Below are 14,829 nucleotides of genomic sequence, written 5' to 3' on the forward strand. Positions count from 1 at the left end.
TGCTTTGTCCTGAATGGTGTCAAGCTTCTTGATTGTTGTTGGGGCTGCACCCATCCAGGCAAGTGGAGAGTATTCCAGTGTCCTGATTGGTTAAAAATCACAGAACATCAGGTTATAGTCCAACAGGTTTATTTGAAAGCACCAGCTTTCAGACCACTGCTCTTTCATCAGGTGTTTGTGGAGCTTAGCCACCTGATGAAGAAGCAGCGCTCCAAAAGCTAGTGTTTCCAAATAAACCTGTTGGATTATAACCTGGTGTTGTGTGATTTTTAACTTTGTACACCCCGATCCAACACAGGCACCTCCAAATCATCTCTCCTGATTTGTGTCTTGTAGATGGTAGACAGACTTTGTTGATTCAAGAGGTAAGTTACTCACTGTAACGTTTCACACCTCTCACCTGCTCTTGTAGCCACTGTAATTCTATGGTGGGTCTAGCTGAGTTTCTGGTCTATGTTAACCCCTCAGGATGTTGATAATGAGGGATGCAGCAATGGTAACACTATTGAATGTCAAGGGGCAGTGGTTAGATAGTCTCTTCTTGGAGATGTTGATTACCCAACAATGTGTGGTGCAAATATTAGTTGCCACTTTTCAGCCTAAATCTGTATATTGGCCAGATCTTGTTGCATTTGGACATGGAGTACTTCAGTTTCTGAGGAATCACAAATGGTGGTGGGTGGGGGAGCACCGCCCTCATGACCTGTCCTACCTGCCTATCTTCCTTCCCACCCTCCTCTCTGACCTATCACCTTCATCCCCACCCCCATTCACCTATTGTACTCTATGTTACTTTCTCCCCACCCCCACCCCCATCTCACTTATCTCTCCACTCTGCAGGCACCCTGCCTCTATTCCTGATGAAGGGCTTTTGCCAGAAACGTCGATGTCCCTGCTCCTCGGATGCTGCCTGACCTGCTGTGCTTTTCCAACACCACTCTAATCTAGGCAGTGGTATAGTGGCAACATCACTGGGTTAGTCACCCCGAACCCCAGGTTAATACTCTGGGAACATGGGTTTGAATCCCGACATGGCAGATGGTGAAATTTGAAATTAATAAAGTAAAATCTGTTACTATAGAGGTAGCCTAATGGTAATATCATAATTATTGATTGTTGTTAAAAACCCACTAACGTGGTTCACTAACGTCCTTTAGAGAAGGAAATCTGCCATCCGTAACTGAACTGGCCCACATGACTCCAGACCCACTGGAATGACTCACTTTTAACTTCCCTCTGCGTAATTAAGATGGGTGATAAATACTGCCCACATCCCAGGAATGAGCCCACATCCCAGGAATAATTGGAAAAAGGGACATGGTTCCCCACACTCAGCTAGGACCTGCCTGACTGTGGCTAACCCCCTAGACTGGAATCAGATTATTCCCTTGACGGACTGTGTTAGTATACCTTGTCTGACCATTGTTCCCCTTGGCCCGACCAAGGACTGTTCTCTTTTGTCTTTCAAACATAACCATTGGTTGAAGCACATGCAGTTTATTTTTCACATATGCTGGTGACACATGCTGTTAGTACGACATTAACTTGGCATGATGCCAAACAGCAACATGTCCAATCCCTGACAGACAAGTTGTAACCTTCTACCCAGGTACTGAAAAACAACACAGACCAGAAAGGCTGACAGCCTGTAAGTTAGCACCGAAGATCGCTCAGCAAGTGCAAAGTGAACGTGTGCTAACTGGTGGTTTGGTGATGTTAACTTGCATGGAAAAAGGCTGGAACAGGATAATAATGTGGTCAAGACAAATGTTGGATGGAGGGCTAGGAGATACAAATTGTAAGCTGCTGCTGCTGCTGCTGCCACCGCCACCAGGTAGTAATCACTGACTTTCATATCCTGAATTTGTCTCATCTGATTTCTTGAGGAAAGAGAGGAGAATTGGGAGCTGCACAGAAATGACATAAGTTTATGCAATAAAGATATGCAAATATTTTGAGATATTGTAGCTTCTGCTCATTGACAAGATTCTAAATTTGTCATTTAACATCTAAAAGGGAAAATTAGAAATATTTTTCTCAACATCGAGAACCGATTTTTCCATTTTCACCACATTTCGCAACTTTTTTTGCCAATGTTCATGCCACACAGAAAATCATGTCCATACTTATCTTTAAAGATAAAATTTGCTGGTTTCTTTTTGCATACATATATATCAACTACCTGATTTACACATTTTAATACCATTTATTTGAATTTATATGGATTTTGAATTAATTTTTGTGTCTGACATTATTAACAAATTTACAAGTACTTCTGTAGCTATAGTGATTTCTTTCAAAACAATTTGTCAGGGCTACTTTGACAGCCTAATGGGTTTTTGATTACTTTATGGTCGTATAACTTAGCCAGCTAGACCATAATGCTTTAAAGTCTGTTTGAAATTTCTCAAGCTATTTCTCAAGAAGGTGTTAGGGGAAACACCTACAGTTTAGAGGGAGAATTTTTTGCGTGTCTTTACTTTCATTTGGGCAGTTCTGTGAAATCATTGCTCCAGATAAGGGGAGAATATAGTAAGACGAGATTGCCTTACAGTAAGGAATTAGTGATAGCCTGGAACTGGAAGTGTTGGAATAAAACCATGAAGAGGACTTGAAGGGGCGTTTGTTTAAACTGGTGTGCCTGACAGCTGCAGGAATAAGCTATCAGAGGTTCCACTGTACAAGTTAAAGTCACAATTACCCTGAACTGATTGAAGGGAGGGGGACGGGATGGGGTGGGGTGGAGTAAATGATTGGATCCGGCAATACATATGTCAAGAACCAGGTGAGTCTCTTGATTTGATACTTATAAAATTGAGTACAGCAGATGAATGGTTCATAGAACAGCTTATTTTCTTTGATGAATAATAAGTACTGATTGGATATAATGAAGCTCACAATATCACAGGCAGCAGATACAGCCAGAGCATACAAAGGCACAAGTAAACAGATTAAGACACTGACTATCCAAACGATAAGACAGCAGGGCTGAAGCTGTAAAACAGTAATTAAAGATTGTACATTGGATAGAGATAGATATGGTGGTGTGTTTGAGGTATCATTAGACTTGGGAGCCATGCAACTGCTTGAAATGTTTGGACATTGACAGAAAAACAACAAATTCATATGGCTATTCCAATCAGGGAGTGGGGAAAGAGTACAACTCCACAACCTTTAATCTAAGCTTTAAACTCTGTATGAGAGCACCAAAGACTATAATTCCCCTCAAACTACACTAGAAGATCTTCTATGAAAGTCTGAAAGAACGTGGGGACCCAAAGAAAGAAACAGAGGAGCTAAATGCTAATAGTAGACGGTGAACTGAGGTTTGGTAACTAGGAACAGCCCAAATCAGAGGGTCATACAAAATACAAAGTTTAAGAAAAGAAAAGATGTTCCTGCTGTTCTGGGATGGAATAGTTAAAAACAGCAGCGGCTGATGTCAGTAACTATGAAATGAAGAAGATATCACTGAAGATTGAAAATATGACACCCTTTAAAAGTACCTTCATAGAACCTACAAATTGGGTAAATCATTGAGCAAGATAACATGCAAAGCTAAATGAATGGCATTAGCAGTCAGATGTTGAAATTCTCATGGCCAATATTGAAAGATTCAAATAGGTCTTGACAAAAAAAAAGGAAATAACTAAATTAAAAAGTTTAGGTGTCTAAAGAATTTCCAAAAACTAACAGCATTCCAAGATGACAAGTTAGAATAAAGTTGCTGATCTAGAAAGATTTAAGATTACGATGGATTTTACCTAGTTTTTAATAATGTATGATTCTTGTTATTAATATAGGCACCGGAGTATGGCGACTTAAAAGATTTTTGATTGTTTTGCAAAAATACAAGTGACAAAAAAATTACTATTCTATTGGCTGGACATAACATGCATATTGTAAAACAAAATATGGAAGACAAGCTTCTGTGCAAGTTGGATAGTTAACAGAGGAGGCAGCCAGGATGGAAGATTCAGGGCAAGAATTCAGCAGAAGATGGCTCAAGAGCAAGAATTTGAAAAAGAAAACATTAACAGAGCTTATTTCAGGTAGTATGCTAATCATCCACAAATGCAATTCAACACTATATCACAATCAGTTTTCTGGACACCAATAAATTGTAAAAAAAACTGTGATGTATTTAAAAAAGGAAATATGAAATACCAGAAACCAAGCAAAACAGGTGTGGCAGGAAGCTGGAAAACTGGTGGAAAAAAAGTTGAATTGTTAGAAGAGAAACATAAGCTGTTAAATTGTAACAGAGTTTGTGGAACAATACTAAAAGATCAAAGACCAACTGCAGCTTCCTACTTTAGCTCAGAAAGAGAGGCACAACTTTTATGGCATCATTTCGTTGGTAGAATAATATTTATTTTGAGGAGAAAAGAAACTGTGAAAGATGACTTAGGATGTTCAATTTAATTATAAAAGTAAATTGTTAATCTATTTTCAACAAAGAGTTAATGATTCAGAGGCATCAGTTTTAAAGGAATGTAGCATGTCTTAATGTTACATAATTCCAATTTGATTTAGGAACTATATGTTCATAAGTGTATGAGAATAAATGTCCCGAGTGCCACATCACTCACTACTGAGCTGTGTCTCAAACCAGCAACGCATAGCAAAAACTGAAAAATACATTTGATTAAACTCCAAAATCTAGAACTGTGATTATTTCAAACTTCTTGTAAACACAAAACAGGAACTTTATAATTCAGAAGATTAATATAAAATAAATTGTTTGTTGCTTTGTAGTATCCAGAGCTTTGTAGGCTAGGTGGATTACCCATGACAAATGTGGGGTTATGAGGATAGGATATTGTCAGAGTCTGGGTGGGGTGCTCTTCAGTGGGTTGGTGCATCTTGATGGACTGAATGGTCTCTTTCCACACTGTAGGGATTCTATGATTCATAGGCAGAGCCTTGGTGAGATGGATAGAAAATCTGTCAGGAGACAGGAAACAAAAAGTTGGAATAAATAGGTTTTCTGAATGGCAGGCAGTGACTAGTGGGATACCACAGGGTACTAGGATCCCAGCCATTCACAATACATCTTAATGATTTAGATGAGGAAACTAAAAACATAATCTCTCAAAATTTGCAGATTACACAAAGCTGGAAGAGTGAGCTGTGAGGAGGATGCAGAAATGTTGCAGTATGGTTTAGACAAACTGAGTGAGAGGGTAAATGCATGGCGAATGCAGTATATTGTGAATAAATGTGAAGTTACCCACTTTGGTAACAAAAATAGAAAACAGATTATTGGTTGTAACTTGAGACAAGGGAATATTTAACAAGACCTGGGCATTTTCATGTACCAGCTGCTAAAAGTAAGAGTGCAAATGCAGCAAGCCACAAAGAGGCAAACTTGACATGTTGGAATTCATAGTGAGCAGTTTGAGTACAGGAACGAAAATATATTACTGCAATTATACAGGGCGTTGGTGAAGCCACATCTGGAATGTTGTGTATAGTTTTGGTCTCCTTATCAGAGGAAGGATGTTCTTGCTTTAATGGGACTGCAGCCAAGACTTACCAGACTGATTCCTGGGAACGGCAGGGCTGACATATGAGGAGAGATTAATTAGTTAGGATTGTATACATTGGTGTTTAGAGGAAAAAGGTAGGATCTCATCGAAACTTATAAAATTCTAATAAACGGGGACAGGTTAGGTGCAGGAAGGATGTTCCCGATAGTGGGGGGAGTCTGGAAACAGGAGTCCTAGTTTAAGGATACATCCTATTGATGGAGGAAAGAATTTCCACTTATTGGAGTAATTATTGAACTGAAGCTAAACATATCCGGCATAAAATACTGGGAAATATAATAGTCTATATGTTTCTCTTTTTGAATCATCCTCACTCCAATCTTCTCATTCATGAATATTTTAGTCTTAACATTGCTGCTCAGAAAAAAAAACATGGTTGCAAATATTTCCAGCAATACTTCACCTCCCCTAGATAGGAAGTAGGGAGAACCCTGAAGAGACTGTGTAGACAATTTGGGTGTGCGTTTTGGAGTGGGCAATAATCTGAGGGTTATCAGAATGGTCTGTACTGACTGACAGTGGTCACAACTTTCTTGCAACTATCATATTTTGCTATTGTAATAATTTCAGATAGCTGTCTAACAAAAAGCTGTCATATTTAGCTGTGCCATATTTGTTTGTGACCATATTACATGCTAAGACAATTTCTAATCTAAAACTATAAACATCACAGTATTTTCTAACAGCGTGGACCAGTGGTATGGAAAGTTGTGAAAATAGAATAAATTCCTCAGTTAAAATTACATAATAATGAACATAACAGATGCCAAAAATGATTAGAGACAGTAGGGTAAGCGTTGACCTATTGGCATAGGTCTCTGAGCATCCAAAATTCTCATATGAATTACTTATCTCTATGCTATTGCAAGCATTTGTTAGCTTTTATATAAAAGCTAAACACAAAACCGCCTATAAGTCAGCACTAACATTACACGCAAACAAATTGTTCTAATTGTGCTACCTGCCATGTTCCTATACCCTCTCATACCCCTTTCCTTCTTTCACTCAATCAGTCTAATTTTGAATGTTGACATAGTTTCTGCCATTTAATTCCGAAAGTGCATTTACTGTAATCTCAGTTTTTACTTGCTTTCATTTCTAAATTTCATACATGTACTCTTATCAGGCTCTTTGGTCATAACTCTTAAAAAACTGGAAATACCTGCTTCCACCTAAACTGCCTACTTTTCATACTTTAAACATTTCTATCATATATCCCCATTATGTGCTGTAGAAGTTGATGAGGGTCCTTATGGAATTTCCTGAGCCATCTGAGGAAGAAGAGGTGTTGTTGTGCCTTCTTGACCGTTGCATCTTCGTGGGAAGGCCAGGACAGGTTGTCGATTATTGTCACTCCTAGGAACTTGATGCTCTCAACCCCAGCCATATTGATGTGGATGGGGACGTGTTCTCCTTCTTTCCTTCTGAAGTCAATGATCAGTTCTTTAATTTTGCCAACATTGAGAGGGAGGTTGTTATCATTACACCATGTCACCAAGCCCTCTATCTCTTTTCTGTATTCTGAGTCATCTATTTGATATTAGTCTTACCATGGTGATGTCATCAGCAAACCTGTAGATGGTGTATGTTTGGAATTTGGCAACACAGTTGTGGGTGTACAGTAGGAAGCTGAGAACACATCTTTGGGGGATCTCCAGTGTTGAGTGCGATCATGGGAGATGGCGAATTGTCTCTCTTCACTAACTACAGTCTGTGGGTCAGGAAGTTGAGGATTCAGTTACAGAGGGCGGAGCCGAGATCTAGCTCTCGGAGTTGGGATCAGTCTGGAGGGGATAATGGTGTTGAAGACAGAGCTGTATTCAATAAGCTGGAGTTTGACATGGGTGTCCTTGTTGTCCAGATGTTTCAGGGAGGAGTGCAGGGCTAAGGAAATGGTATCCATTATGGACCTGTTGTTATGTAGGTACACAGATTGTAGGGGTTTGAGCTGGGAAACTGGAATTGAGGTGGGCCATGACCAGCCTCTCGAAGCTGGTTTATGGAGGTCAGAACCACTGGGTGGTATTCATTAAGGCACGTTGCATGTGCTTTCTTAGCTACGGGGATGGTGGTGGTCATCTTGAAGCAGGTGAGGATTTACACTTGTAGCAGGAAGATGTCAGTGAATACCTCACCAGCTGGTCCGCACAGGATCTAGGTACATGGCTGGGAACTCCGTCCAGGCCTGTCGCTTTCCTTGGGTTGACTCCTAGGAAGACCGATCTGACGCCTGCCACAGTGACCGAGGGAACAGATTTATCCAGGACCGTCAGGACAGGCATTACCGTGCCTCTGGCATTCTGCTCAAACTGAGCATAGAAAGCATTGACCGCATCGGGGTGGGGGGGTGGGGAGATGTGTCTTTGTCCATTACCTTTGTTCTGCTTCATTTTGTATCCCATTATGTTGTTTACGCCTTGCCACAGGAAGCGGGTGTCCGTTTGGTTGGTTTGGGCCTCTAACTTGGTCCGGTACTGCCTCTAGGCATCTCTGGCTTTCTGGAGTTTCTACATAGATCTGGGGTCACCTGACTTGAATCCTGCATGCCTGGTCTTCAGCAGGGAGGGGATTTCGCAGTTCATCCAAGGTTTCCACATGGGGAGCACTCAGATCGACTTCTCTGGTTTGCAATCCTCCATGCATTTGTTAATGAAGTCCGTGACAGCAGTGGTGTACTCGGCTAGGTTTTCCGCTGATTACTTGAACATAGTCCAGTCCGCTGATTCAAAACAGTCCCGGAAATGCTCTTTCACTGCCTCAGACCAACACTGTATTCCTTTCTGTAAAGGATCCTCCTTTTCAGTTTCTGCTTGTAAACTGGGAGGAGGAACATCGCATTGGGATCCAATTTTCCGAAGTGTGGGTGTGGGACGGAGCAGGAGGCATTTTTGATAGTTGTGTAGCAGTGGTCTCGGATGTTCAGTCTTCTGGTGGAGCAGGAGACGTGTTGGTGTTATTTTGGCATCACCCTCTTCAGGTTGGCCCAGTTGAGGTCACTGGCCACGATGAATAAGGCCTTGAGGAATTTTGTCTCCAAAATGTCAAATACTTGGTTATATTTTGAGAGTACTAGAAATAAATAGAGGAATTAATTTGAAATGAATACATTTGTGACAGATCCCTGGCTGAATTTCAATGGCGGCGAGGGAGGCAAAAGAGAAAGAGTATGGTCCACTCAGTCCCACCTTCACTGGCTCAGTTCAGGGAACCAAGTGGCTGTCAGTCAATTAGTGTCTAACTGACAGGAGGGTCAGGTTCAAGGGGTTATTCCATACCCAATTGGGAATTATGCAGCAGAGGGGGTTAGTTACAACCAGGAAGTGGCTACAAATGTAAAAGTATCCTGATTTCCAATTGTTTAATCGTTATGGAAGGCACAATAAAAATCAGCAAACTCAAAAGGTATTACCAATGCTGTCACCTTCACCAGCAGAACCTGCTGCTGCATTAATATAGCCACAGTCTCAGTGGCTTTTTTTTTCACCCTTCATCATGTCTGCCACAAATGCAATAGGCAATGAAAAAACTGCATTCAAGGAATTCATTAACAAGTTCAACAGATTGTCCGTTGGTCATTTCAAAATGGATGGGTGTCTGATTTTGGTACCATCTCTTCTTCCATTATTTCTCAAGCTGACAAGATGGTGACATATTGTCACTCTGTTGTCATCATGCTGTACATTTTATTAGCACAGGGAAGGGTGGACTGACTTCTTTGCAAAGATAAAGTCCAGCCATGAGTTTCTATACACAACACACACACACACCATGACTTGTTAAATGCATGCTGCAATTTTACATCAAATCCAAAAGTAGTGAATACAGCTGTTTCTGGGTTGTCATTAGTGATAATAAATAAATAACTTTAAGTCAAAAGCAGTTATTCCAATCAGAAATAGACCATTTGGACTGGCATGCAGTTTTGGAGATGATATGCAGAAGAATGACATGGTGGATTCTGGCTTTTTACAGCTTAAAGTTACAAAAACAATCTCATTGAGTTGAACTGGTTTTCCCAGAAAACCTATTCACAGATGATACCAACTGTGAATAATGTATTCATTAGCAAGCTATTTTGAGTCACATAATCAGAGGATGTAGTTAAAATATACAAACAAACAGTCTCAAAGCAATAGAAGAAGCTTCTGTACCCATTCAGAATAATATACGTAGAACAAATCTCCACAAGAAGTTATTGAAGTGAAAGCAATTAACTTCATTGAAATCAAATTGAATAAGTATTTGGTTGCAAATAGGCTATGGAGGTAAAGTTCAAGGAATTAGGGAGATCATCAAGTATTTTATAGGATCCAATGGTCCTCTATGATTGGGATGGTGGAGAAGAAAAGCTTACACTTAAATAGAACATTTCTAAGCTAATTTTTTTTGTAGTGTGGTCATTTGTTTTATATACAACTGTAGCAGTCCATTTGCACACAGCAAGTCACAGGAACAGTAGTGAAGTGAATAATTATTTATGTACTTTGGTTCAGACAGAAAGAACTCATCACCTTCAATGACAGTATCATGAGACCTTTCTGTATAATAGAAACATACAAGCAAGCAATTAAGGCTTCAGTTTAACTTCTCATCTGAAAAATATTGTCACTGACAAGTACCACTCCCTTCGTGATGCATTGTAGACAATTAAGTATTCAATACTTAGGGTGGAGTTTTAACCCACTACGTCCTGAATCAAAGATAAGATTAATTGAAGTGAACCAAGTTGACATTTAAATTGAAGAGGGAAACCGAAGGTAGTAGAAATATATGGAAAGACAAAATGTTTTGGAATTTAACTTTGAACTATTGTGTAATCGGGAAATTTGATGTAGCATTTTAAGAGATAGAATGATTGGATATAATTTCCAAGGGAACAATTCTACTTGTGGAAAGAGTAGAACTAATAGTGTCAGTGTAATCTTGTGCCATATCTTATGTTATATACTGTGACTTGATTTGAAAGAGTGTGTGATACAGTATAAACTCAAGCAATAGGTTTTTAAATTAACAAATTAAAAGTTTAAAGTGACACTAGTAGAGTTCCAATACACTTGAGTACAAAGAAATAGGATGCAGCATTGTCGATAATTTGTTATATAAAACCATATTAAGACTGTGCAGAAGCCATACATATCTCCCTTAATTTCAAGAGATAAAATAGAAAACTGCGAGAAGAATGACACTTTGTACAAATTGACAAAAAGAAATAATAACAGGTACTTGGAAATATGTCTCCTATTTCCACTTTCCAGGCAAAAAAAAAAGTGTTTTCCTAGGTAAAAGTAAGAATAAGGGAGATTGGCTTTATAAAATTGCAGAATTTATTCTCTCATAATTCTCAGTCATTGTCTGTCTTAATTACTTTGACTGGGGAGTACAGGTGTTGCTTTGGCTGTTGAGTTTATTTGGGGAGTAGTGCTTAGAATATGGACAGAAGAATGGGTTTGGAGAAATAAAACAACAAGAATTAAGGGGAACTCAACAGCAAAGTCACCCCGGTAGGAAATATTGTTTCCACGTGAGGTGCGATGGCAAGATTGAAACTGAAAAGGATAAAATCGCCTGGGTGAAGTGACGGAGTTGTTTGATACAGATTATTATTCAAAAGCTTTATTGTGTGTTAGAAATGTAGGTTCACTAGACTTAAGTGAAAATCTTCTCGAAAAGCTGTCGGATGAATTATCTATGATTCTACGAAGTAAGATGACTGCAGTCTCTACCTTTCAGAATATTGACAGGCAAACTCCATGAGCATGCCACTGACAAACCAGGAAGCAGATGCTATAATATTGCTATGGAACTTGAATCCAAAACAAGGATTTTATCAAGAGACAAGAAAAATGGTTAGGAAGCAGTTTTGTTTGATGATTGTTGCTGAAATTACACTAGAAACATTTCAAAGGAAAAACGATGTTTATTTCTAAAATAACATTGACCCCATCAGATGTAAGACTGACTTTTCTTAAAAACAGTTCCCATTGAGACTCATTCTATGTTTATAAACAAGATTTTGCCCTTGACAAAATGTGTATTTGTATTCCTTGCCTGTTCTTACACTTCATCACCTTTATATAGCTTTTTCCAAAATGAGAAGTTTTGATTCTGTTAATGTCTTTGCTGAAAAAAATAGTTAAAACCTCTTTACTTAAAGACGCACTGTTGCAATAATAATATTAACTTAAATCATAAATATTTTTGTTGGGAATCTGTTCATTTGTGGTAACATTTAAGCTGCAACATAGAGTTATCAAACGCCTTCTCCACTATCCTACCTAACTGTAACTCTACTTTCAAGGAGCTATGAACCTGCACTCCAAGGTTTTTTTTGTTCAGCAGCACTCCCCAGGATCTTACCATTAAGTCCTGCAAAGATTTTCTTTTCCAAAATGTAGCACCTTGCATTTATCTAAATTAAACTCTATCAGCCACTCCTCAGCCCATCTGATAAAGATCCAGTTGTGCTCTGAGATAACATTTTTTGCTGTCTTCTACACCTCCAATTTTGGTGTTAACTGCAAACTTACTAACTATATCTCCTCTGTTTGCATCCAAGTCATTTATATAAATGACAAGAAGCAATGGACCCAGCACCGATCCTTGTGGAACTCCACTGGGTCACAGGCCTCCAGTCTGAAAGGCAACCCTCCACCAGCACCTTCAAGTCAGTTCTGTATCCAAATGACTAGTTATCCCTGTATTCCATGAGATCTAACCTTGCTAAGCAGTTGCCCATGGGGAACTTTGTTGAACGCCTTACTGAAGTCTATATAGATCACGACCACCACTCTGCCCTCATCAATCCTTTTTGTTACTTCTTCAAAAAACTCAATCAAGTTTGTGAGACATGATTTCCCATGCACGAAGCCATGCTGACTATCCTTAAATCAGTCCTTGCAGAAAGAAATCTTCAATTGTTTGAATGGCTAAATTTTCATTTGTATTTCAGACTAGAACTAGGAACCATAAATATTAGCTTTTAGTGGATTAAATAAGATTTTATAAGTAATATTTTGCAGACTATGGAACTTCCTCAAATGGGATGGCTGATGCATGGATTGCAACAGTTCAAGAAGGGAAATCACCACCATCTTCTCAAAGGCAATGAGGGATGAGCAAAAAATTACGGCCAAATTAATGATGCCCACATCCCACAAACGAATAAAAAAGGCCTCAATGTATTACAGATAAGTCTTTATACGTACATGAGGAAGAGGATGATGAAGGAATGGCAGCAGGGTGTGAAGAGGTAATTGAGTAGGGAGGTTTAGGTAGTGCTCAACCAGGAGCTTGGAGAAGTTGGGCAGTATAACATCTTTCAGTACTGTAAATTTTATTCTAACTACATCTAATGGTAAATATCACAGTATGTGTCATGAAACTTTTTAAAAAATCTTCAACTTCTAAAGCCAACTTTGGTTTTCCAGTGTTACAATGTAACAAATTTTTTTCTGCTTGTGCTCTGGCACCATCCTTCAACTGCCCCAGACACTTTCTTAGTTATCTTATATGCTTAGTGATGCGTGAGGCAGACAGCACACATGCTTATCTGTTTCCACAGCTTTTATTTTCCTGGAACCAGTCACCAGCATCTACAGTTTCACAGGTGCCACTCCACATCAAGCATAGCTGACTAGGAATCTCTCCCAGGACTGAAGATCAGAGTCCACAGGATGGTGCTGAAAAGCACAGCAATCTGACCTGCAGGCTGCTGCCTGACCTCTATGCTTTTTCCAGCACCAAACAGGTGGCAGGCTGGTCAACACAATAAAAATTACTTTTAAGGGCCCATTGAGGGGTTAGTGGAAAGTGAACATGTAACTAACCAACACTGAACTAAATGGAAATTGGTCAACTCCCCCAGTTTGAAAAGCCTGGTGTAATCTAATCAGCAGTTATTGATCTTCCCAGGTTCTCTCTCTAAGTAAGTATTAATCAACCTGTGGAGACACAAAGGACACACCTCCACAGCAGGTGGGACTTCAACGTAGAGCACCTGACCTTTTATGCTTTTGAATCTGGTCTCTGGCCTTTCACTCGATTTCAGAGTTTCATTTACCTGCGTAAACTTCCCTCGTCTTGTGATTACAGCTGGATACAGGATAAAACACTAGAACATCAAATTCATATTTGTCTTTGAATTTGACTTTAGAAGTTGACATTTGATTTATATTTCCTTCAGAATATTTATGAAAAATCTGAAATTTTTTTAAGAAATTGAATAACGGAAAGATTTATAGTTTTTAAAACTTTGGCATTTGTCTAAAAGCAGCACCATCTTCGAAATCGGAACCTTATCACATTAAATTGAGGGAATTTTTCCAATGTTTTGTTCCCATTTTGCTTGCTTTCATATACTACAATGTAGGTTCCTCTAATGCGGTTAAACTCAAGTCTTTGCCCATTCAATTAACAGACAGGGGGCCTTCTTCGGAAGTTATTACATCCATTTAAATCGTTCTGGCTCCAAGACATGGTCGGCGAGAATGGGAACACAAGTCAAAACTCATCCTCTGCCCATGATTTTGCTTTCGACGTTAAAAATAAACATGTCTATTCATATAACCTAACGATATTATCAGTGAAAGTGTTGGAATTTCTTGACAGTGCAGTGAAAGTCGGGGATCCACACGTCAAAACACCATCATGTCAGGAATATTGGAATTAGCAATGGAGCCGAGTCTGGGTGGGGATCAACACGGTGCTGGGCTTGCATTGAACACTCCTCTGCACTTTCTCAAATTACTCAGCCACCCAGGGTCCCACATCAGTCTTCATTACATCTGTATTAACGTGATTGCCGCTCTCACACGTATTTATGTACACTCAAGGCATTTTCTGACACTGAAAATCGTTTTTCTTACCAACAGAATTAACCAAATCTACCAAGTAGATTAGTCACCATCAGAGTAGACAATGAATTGAAAAGAGCCCTTGGGACTTTTCAGCTGTTTTCCGTTGAATTGTCAAGGTAGAAGCCCGAAAGTCGCTTCTTTTTTTTTCATCAAACTCTGGGAACGAGGACGTGCCCAGTTCAGATGGATCGGATCAGACGGCGCTGTTGCCATAACACACGAACACGCTGCACAACCCGTCATTTTAAAGCAATTCTACTTACTGCAAGATACAAGACACAACCAAACATCCCTCACGAGTAATAGTTTTCTAATCCTTTCACTCGGATTTCTATCTTCTTTCTTCCGCTGGTGCCGGAAGCGAAAGTTTAAAGAACTTTCCTGCTGGAGCTAAACAGGATGATCAATCCAGCTGGAGGCGG

General features: G+C 39.5%; 1 protein-coding gene across 2 annotated transcripts in view; it reads right to left on the reverse strand.

The window, feature by feature from the left end:
- Positions 1-14,802, reverse strand: part of sytl4 (synaptotagmin-like 4) — an 82,447-nt gene extending 67,645 nt beyond the window's left edge. For both annotated transcript variants that reach the window (XM_072594958.1, XM_072594961.1), the window contains exon 1: positions 14,671-14,802. The gene's annotated coding sequence lies outside the window, so the exon portion shown is untranslated. The remainder of the gene's footprint in view (positions 1-14,670) is intronic.
- Positions 14,803-14,829: the final 27 nt, after the last annotated feature.

The sequence above is a fragment of the Chiloscyllium punctatum genome, chromosome 25, assembly GCF_047496795.1.
Source record: "Chiloscyllium punctatum isolate Juve2018m chromosome 25, sChiPun1.3, whole genome shotgun sequence".
Taxonomy (NCBI): Eukaryota; Metazoa; Chordata; class Chondrichthyes; order Orectolobiformes; family Hemiscylliidae; genus Chiloscyllium; species Chiloscyllium punctatum.